This window comes from Chiloscyllium plagiosum, chromosome 7 (genome assembly GCF_004010195.1).
Source record: "Chiloscyllium plagiosum isolate BGI_BamShark_2017 chromosome 7, ASM401019v2, whole genome shotgun sequence".
Lineage (NCBI taxonomy): Eukaryota > Metazoa > Chordata > Chondrichthyes > Orectolobiformes > Hemiscylliidae > Chiloscyllium > Chiloscyllium plagiosum.
In genome coordinates, this window is record NC_057716.1 from 94,678,374 (window position 1) to 94,686,678 (window position 8,305).

The 8,305-nt window shown below is 47.8% G+C and overlaps 1 long non-coding RNA gene across 1 annotated transcript in view; it reads left to right on the forward strand.

Annotated features, from left to right (window-relative positions):
• The window catches only part of LOC122552040, a 27,838-nt gene extending 23,519 nt beyond the window's left edge, over positions 1-4,319 (forward strand). Inside the window, exons 3-4 of the long non-coding RNA XR_006312278.1 lie at positions 2,992-3,088; positions 3,934-4,319. This is a non-coding gene — a long non-coding RNA (uncharacterized LOC122552040). The remainder of the gene's footprint in view (positions 1-2,991; positions 3,089-3,933) is intronic.
• Positions 4,320-8,305: the final 3,986 nt, after the last annotated feature.

An 8,305-nucleotide genomic window follows, 5' to 3' on the forward strand; every position in this document is an offset into this window, starting at 1 on the left:
TTGGGAAGGAGGTAGAACCGGGCAGTGCGGGGTTCCCGGACTATGAGGTTGGAAGCTGTGGGTAGGAGATCTCCTAAAGTGATGAGGTTCTGTATGGTCTGGAAGATGGTTTGGTGATGGGGGGGGTGGGGTCATGGTCGAGGGGGCAGTAAGAAGAGGTGTCCTTGAGTTGGTGTTTGGCTTCAGCGGTGTAGAGGTCAGTGCGCCTGACTACCACTGCACCCCCTTTGTCTGCTGTCTTAATGGTGAGGTCGGGATTGGAACATTGGGAGTGGAGGGCTGCACGTTGTGAGGGTGAGAGGTTGGAGTGGGGGAGGGGGGTAGACAGGTTGAGGCGGCTAACATCCCAGCGGCAAATGGAAATGAAATGATCGAGGGCGGGTAATAGGCTGGCACGGGATGTCCAGGTGAATGGAGCGTGTTGGAGGCGGGTGAAGGGGTCCTCGGAAAGTGGGCGGGAGTCTTGCTTGTAAAAATGAGCACGGAGTTGGCGGAAGAAGTGTTTGCCGTCTCAGCGTGTATTAAATTCATTGATGCGTGGGCGGAAGGTGATACAGGTGAATCCTTTGCCACGGACTGATCTTTCGTCCTCCATGAGGGACAGATCTGAAGGGATAATGAAAGGTCGGCAGGGCTGGGAGCTGGGAACCGATGTGGGTGTGGAGATGGGAGTGGGGGCAGAGCTTGTAACTGGAGTGGGTGTGATGATGGGGGAATGGGAGTGGAGTCATGAGCAGGGGTGGTGTTCCCCTCAGGGTTCTGGGGGCCGGGAATGGTGACAGTGGGATCTGTGGGGGGCGTGTCAGCAGAATGCAGGTGAGTGGCATTGGTGGGGGTGAAAGTGGTGGCAGACATGGCAGTAGGGGTGGCGGAAGTCACTGAGCGTGTGATATCAGCGATGATGTGAGGGGTGGAAGTGATGTCACGTGTGATGCATGAGGAATTGTGAGAGTGGCCATGATGGGGGCGGAAGTGACATCATCAATCAGCGTCGGGTGGCATCTGCACCAGCTGCATGGCCCATGGGTGTCCGAGCAGTTCCAGAGGCCGGATGTCACGTGTGATGCATGAGGAATTGTGAGAGTGGCCATAATGGGGGCGGAAGTGACATCATCAATCAGCGTCGGGTGGCATCTGCACCAGCTGCATGGCCCATGGTGTCCGAGCAGTTCCAGAGGCCAGGGGAATCTTCTGCAATGTTTGAGGAGCGCTGGTTATGGAGATGCGGAGATAAAAGTTTGTTGTAATTACAGTTATTGATGTTTAAGATGGAGTTGAAATACTGTTTGTTGAGAGTATGAATTGTCCTGAGGATGTAGTACATGGGCCCCAGCTATGCCTGTCTCTTTGTTGGTTACATAGAACCATGACTATGTCCACGCAGGTCCATGACAGGTTCCGCCCCCATGACTTGTCCTACCTGCCTATCTTCTTTTCCACCTATCCACTCCACCCTCCCTCTGCCCCCGACCTATCACCTTCATCCCCTCCCCCTCTCACCCATTGTACTCTATGCTACTTTCTCCCCACTCCCACCCTCCTCTAGCTTATCTCTCCACGCTTCAGGCTCCATGCCTTTATTCCTGATGAAGGGTTTTTGCCCAAAATGTCGATTTTACTGCTCCTAAGATGCTGCCTGAACTGCTGTGCTCTTCCAGCACCACTAATCCAGAATCTGGTTTCCAGCATCTGCAGTCATTGTTTTTACCGAATTGATTTTAACCCTACTGCGAATCCTCTTGCAAGGATGCCTGCCTTGATGAAACCCATGAAATGACCTAGACAGTGGCTGTTAAACCTCTTTTGTTGAACTGAAGCAGGTATGGTATGTTGGACATCCTCTTTCCATCTACAAAGAACAAATCCCTGTCTAATTATATATATATATATATATATATATATATATGTATATATATATATAAAATACTTATATACCTTCTAGTATGCACAAGTATGCCACATTGCAAGAAATGTGTTGACAACCAACTTAGGAATATTAGTTGGGCTGCAAATCATATAATCTTCAAGAATTCTTAAAAATATTAGCTTATTAATGAACCAGATGGGTTTTTCCAACAATGGATTCATGGTCATCATTAGACTTATTAAATCCAGATATTTATTGAATTTAAAGTCCACCATCTGCCATGGTAGGATTTAAACTTGGGTCTCCAGAATATTACTTGGGCCTCTCGATTAATAGCCCAGTGATAATATCACCAAGCCATTTCATGGGTTTCATCGTCTTGCCAAGAAAAATGTCCAACAAACCAAAGATTCTCACTCTTGGAACAACTGCCTGAAATCTTTTGTGCACTTACTAATGCTTTGTCATCTTTCCTAAAGCATGGCACCCAGAACTGGATACAATACTCAAGTTGAGGCTGAACCAGTGTTCTATACAGCTTTCACAAAACTTATTTGTTTTTGGAATCTCAGCCTCCACAGAGATATAAAGGGAGGACACTGAGTGTTTTATTAATTATTCTATCAGCAAGAGTCAAATAGCCTCCACTGTGCCATAACCATTCTTTGACTCTGATTCATTGATATCAGCATCAAATTTTTAATGCCTTGAAGGGCTTTCTTGTAAAGCAGTCGTGGATTACATTCTCAAAGGAGCTTAATTGCCACAGAGTTTAATGTAAGTGGACATAAAACAACTGAAGCAAATTCTACATTACTTTTGCAGGCCACTTTCAGAAGCTGAATTGAAACTAGATATTGGAAAGGAAAGTTCCCCTCAATGTTGCACATGTAGCATTATGTTGCCAGCGCTGAATCCATTTCCTGGAATTCCATGCCCATTAGCACTGTGGCAGTACCTTCACAACAGGGAGTGTTGCAGTCCAAGAAACCACCTCAGCATCTAAGGATGGAATATCGATGTCAGCCTTGACAATGAAAGCCATATCCCTGAATTTCTTTAAGCATTATTTTCAAATAGATGAGGAAAGAATCATTGCTAACGTCTGTGAGTGGGTATTGCAGGGACGAAAAGGAGTAACTGCCCATTGAATAGAATGAAAGAGGAAGAAACAGTTGAAGGGGGAGAGAGAGATAATGAAGAGAGAAATACTGAACCAAGGTAATTAGTCTGACACAGCAAAGTTTTATTTTGTCTCTGTTCTGAAATAAAATTACATCGTAATTTTAATTCATGTAATTTCTGTTCTGTTCTAATTGAAATATTAACTTTGATTCCTCTCCATGGATGCTGCAAGACCTGCTGACCTGCCGAGCTTTTCCAGCAATTTCCGTTTTGGTTTAAAGCTTTTCATTTACTCATTCTCAGGGTAAGGGTGTCATTGGTTGGGCCAATATTTCTCACCCATCCCTAATTGCCCAGAAGGCAGTTAAGTGTCAACCACATTGCTATACATTTGGAGTCACAAGGAGGCCAAACCAGGTAAAGATGGCACTTCCGTCCTGGAAGGACATTAGTGAAGCAGATACATTTTTAAAACAATGGTTTCATGAACGCTATCATAAGACTGTTAATTCCAGATTTTCATTGAATCCAAATTCCACCATCTGCCATGACAGGATTTGAACCCAGGTATCCGGAAGATTGCCTGGGTCTTTCGATTGATAGTCTAGAGATAATATCAGATTCTGGATCAGTGGTGCTGGAAGAGCACAGCAATTCAGGCAGCATCCGAGGACAGGCAAAATCGATGTTTCGGGCAAAAGCCCTTCATCAGGAGATAATACCACTAAGGTATTGCCTCCCCAACAAGTTACGGCCATGTATTTAAAGTACAGGAGAGATTGCGGAAAAGACATTTGAATGATATTAATAAACAATGAGTCCAGATATGAAATTCAGCAGTGGTTTGTGTGGGGTATGGGAGGAAGAATATTCTTCACATTATCTAAGACTAATGCTTGTTGTTATATTGTGGAGGGCTCACTATGATTGCTGTGTTTCAGACAAACCAGAAAATATTTTGATCGTTGTGATTACTGCCTTCCCCTCTACTTTAAACGGAACAGAATGATATACTGGGAATTGGAACTGCATTGAGCTCCTGAAATAAGAAATTAGCTGCTGTGAATGTTGTGATAGAGCATCATCACACTAGCCATTGTAACAAGATTATGGTGCTGCATCTGCTGTATCTTTTGCATTAAGACTTTTTGATTGTGTTGTTTGCATTTTAACATAATCGGGTTACTGGCTGAGAGGCTTATTTTGATTTAGTAACTTTGTCAGTGATGGAGGACCTTCTTGAAGGGATTAATTATCTGATATTTTCCCTTGTTATTGTTCCTTTAAAAGGACCCATGAACACATGTGTAATGCTGATAAGTAAACTCCAAACTACCCAATAAAAGTGTTATTCTTTTATTCTTATTTTCGATTCAGGGACATAACAAACACACAATTCCCTTAAGGATTTCTCAATGCATTGCCTCGTGGCAGACTGAACAGTCTTTTCTTCTGATATAAAAATGCAAGATGTCTGGAAACTCAGCAGGTCAGCCAGGATCTGTAGGGAAAGGAATGGAGCTTCTCAGTATGATAATGTGATTAGTGAATGAACAATCCACTGATCTGAACTAATGATCCATGACTTATGAATTCCATTCCCATCATGGTGGCTGGGAAATGCTCAATTCATTAAACAAATTGGAAACAAAAATAAAGTTTTAACCACAAAATGAGCAGAGTTGCAAAAACCTGTCTGGATTCACTAACCCTCTTAATCACAGAAGTGTTACAGTGTGAAGGAGGCCCTTCAGCCCATCTTGTCTGCACTGGCTTTCTCAGTGTTTTAACTTAACGCCAATCTCCTGCCGTTTCTTCATAAACATGTTCCTTTTTAAATAACCATCCCAATGTCCTCTCAATTGCCTCGGCAGAACCAGCATTCACCTCATTTCCAGATACTGCAGTTCAGATCTGTACCAATCATTGTCTGAAACAGTTTCTTCTCATCTTGCATTTGCTGCTTTTGCAAAACAATTTAAAACTGTTCCCATTAGTTCTTAATCCATTTGCAAATGGGTACCGTCTCTAACCATCTAGAACCCTGAAGAAAATATTAAGAAGATATTGACAACTTCTCCTCACTCCCCACTTAGGCCCCTCCTCTCCAAGAAAAACTACCACAATGTCTCCAGTGTATCATCATAAATGAAGTTTGTCATCCCAGTTGTAAACCGTTCCCATAAACCTCTTCTGCATTCCCACCTTCCTTGAATGTGACACACAGAACTATAAAAATCACCAGCTGAAATCTCATCAGTGTCTTAAAAATAATTATAACTTCACTGTCTTTTACTGACACCTACAATGCCATAAGCTTTATTTGAAATTGATATTTATTGGCAAGAGTATGGCCACCAAGCTTTGGCACTATTTCAAGGTACTTAAAAAAAAAGTTTTAATGTTTTAAAAAAGAGAACTTTAAAAAAGTGCAACTTTTCACGGCCATCAATAGACCCCTCCTCAACATCACCACCAGAGCCCTGCTCTGAGAGTCACTAATCACTGCCACACTGCTGCCAGAGTCCCACTTCAAGAATCACCAATCGCTGCCACACCACCGCCAGAGCCCTGCTCCGAGAGTCACCAATCACTGCTACACCACCGCCAGAGTCCCATACTGAGCTTCACCAATCACTGCCTCACTACCGCCAGAGTCCCATATTGAGCTTCACCAATCACTGCCTCACCACCACCAGAGTCCCACACTGAGCTTCACCAATCACTGCCTCACCACCGCCAGAGTCCCACTCCGAGAGTCACCAATCACTGCCACACCACCACCAGAGTCCCACTCCGAGAGTCACCAATCACTGCCTCACCCCCAACAGAGTCCCACAATGAGCTTCACCAATCACTGCCACACCACCGCCAGAGTCTCACTCCGAGAGTCACCAATCACAGCCACACCATCACCAGAGTCCCACACTGAGCTTCACCAATCACTGCCACACCCCCAACAGAGTCCCACGGTGAGCTTCACCAATCATCGTCACACCACCGCCAGAGTCCCGCTCCGAGAGTCACCAATCACTGCCACACCACCGCCAGAGGACCACAGTGACCTTCACTAATCACGGCCTCACCACCACCAGAGTCCCGCTCGGAGCTTCACCAATCACTGCCACACCACCGCCAGAGTCCACACTGAACTTCATCAATCACTGCCTCACCACTGCCAGAGTCCCACACTGAGCTTCACCAATCACTGCCTCACCACCACCAGAGTCCCACACTGAGCTTCACCAATCACAAGCTCATCACCGCCAGAGTCCCGCCCTGAGCTTCACCAATCGCTGCCACACAACCAGCAGATTCCCGCTCTGTGCTTCACCAATCATTGTCACACCACCAACAGCATCACACTCCGAGAGTCACCAATCACTGCCACACCACCACCAGAGTCCCGCTCTGAGATTCACCAATCACAACCTCACCACCGCCAGAGTCCCACTCCGAGAGTCACCAATCACTGCCTCACCTCCACCAGAGTCCCACTCCGAGAGTCACCAATCACAACCTCACCACCGCCAGAGTCCCACTCCGAGAGTCACCAATCACTGCCTCACCCCCAACAGAGTCCCACACTGAGCTTCACCAATCACTGCCACACCACCGCCAGAGTCCCGCTCTGAGATTCACCAATCACTGTCACACCACCGCCAGAGTCCCGCTCTGAGCTTCACCAATCACTGCCTCACCACTGCCAGGGTCCCACACTGAGCTTCACCAATCACTGCCTCACCACCGCCAGATCCCACACTGAGCTTCACCAATCACTGCCACACCACCGCCAGAGTCCTGCTGTGAGCTTCACCAATCACTACCACACCACTGTCAGAGTCCCGCTCTGAGCTTCAACAATCACTGCCTCACCTCTGCCAGAGTTCCGCTCCAAAGTCACCAATCACTGCCACGCCACCGCCATTATCCTGCTCTGAGCATCACCAATCACTGCCACACCACCACCAGAGTCCCGCTCTGAGCTTCACCAATCACTGCCTCACCACCGCTAGTGTCTCACACTGAGCTTCACCAATCACTGCCTCACCACCGCCAGACCCACACTGAGCTTCACCAATCACTGCCACAACACCGCCTGAGACCGGTTTTAAAATTCAGCAATCACTGTCACACCACCGCCAGCACCCCGCTCTGAGCTTCACCAATCACTACTTCACCACCGCCAGAGTCCCACACTGAGCTTCACCAATCACTGCCTCACCACTGCCAGTGTCCCACACTGAACTTCACCAATCACTGCCACACCACCGCCAGAGTCCCACTCTGAGATTCACCAATCACTACCACACCACCCCCAGAGTCCCACACTGAGCTTCACCAATCACTGCCTTACCACTGCCAGTGTCCCACACTAAGCTTCACCAATCACTGCCTCACCACCGCCAGATCCCACACTGAGTTTCACCAATCACTACCTCACCACCATCAGAGTCCTGCTCTGAGCTTCACCAATCACTGCCTCACCACCGCCAGAGTCCCACACTGAGCTTCACCAATCACTGCCTCACCACTGCCAGAGTTCCGCTCCAAAGTCACCAATCACTGCCACGCCCACCGCAATTGTCCTGCTCTGAGCATCACCAATCACTGCCACACCACCAGCAGAGTCCCGCTCTGAGCTTCACCAATCACTGCCTCACCACTGCCAGAGTCCCACACTGAGCTTCAACATTCACTGCCTCACCACCGCCAGATCCCACACCGAGCTTCACCAATCACTGCCTCACCACCGCCAAATCCCACACTGAGATTCACCAATCACTGCCTCACCACTGCCAGAGTTCCGCTCCAAAGTCACCAATCACTGCCATGCCCACCGCCATTGTCCCGCTCTGTGCTTCACCAATCACTGCCACACCACCAACAGCATCACACTCCGAGAGTCACCAATCACTGCCACACCACCGCCAGAGACCCATTCCAAGAGTAACCAATCACTGCCACACCACCGCCAGAGTCCCACACTGAGCTTCACCAATCACTGCCTCACCACCGCCAGGGTCCCACACTGAGCTTCACCAATCATTGCCTCACCACCGCCAGATCCCACACTGTGCTTCACCAATCACTGCCACACCACCGCCAAAGTCCCGCTCTGAGATTCACCAATCACTGTCACACCACCGCCAGAGTACCGCTCTGAGCTTCACCAATCACTGCCTCACCACCGCCAGAGTCCCACACTGAGATTCAACAATCACTGCCTCACCACTGTCAGTGTCCCACACTGAGCTTCACCAATCACGGCCTCACCACCGCCAGTGTCCCACACTGAGCTTCACCAATCAC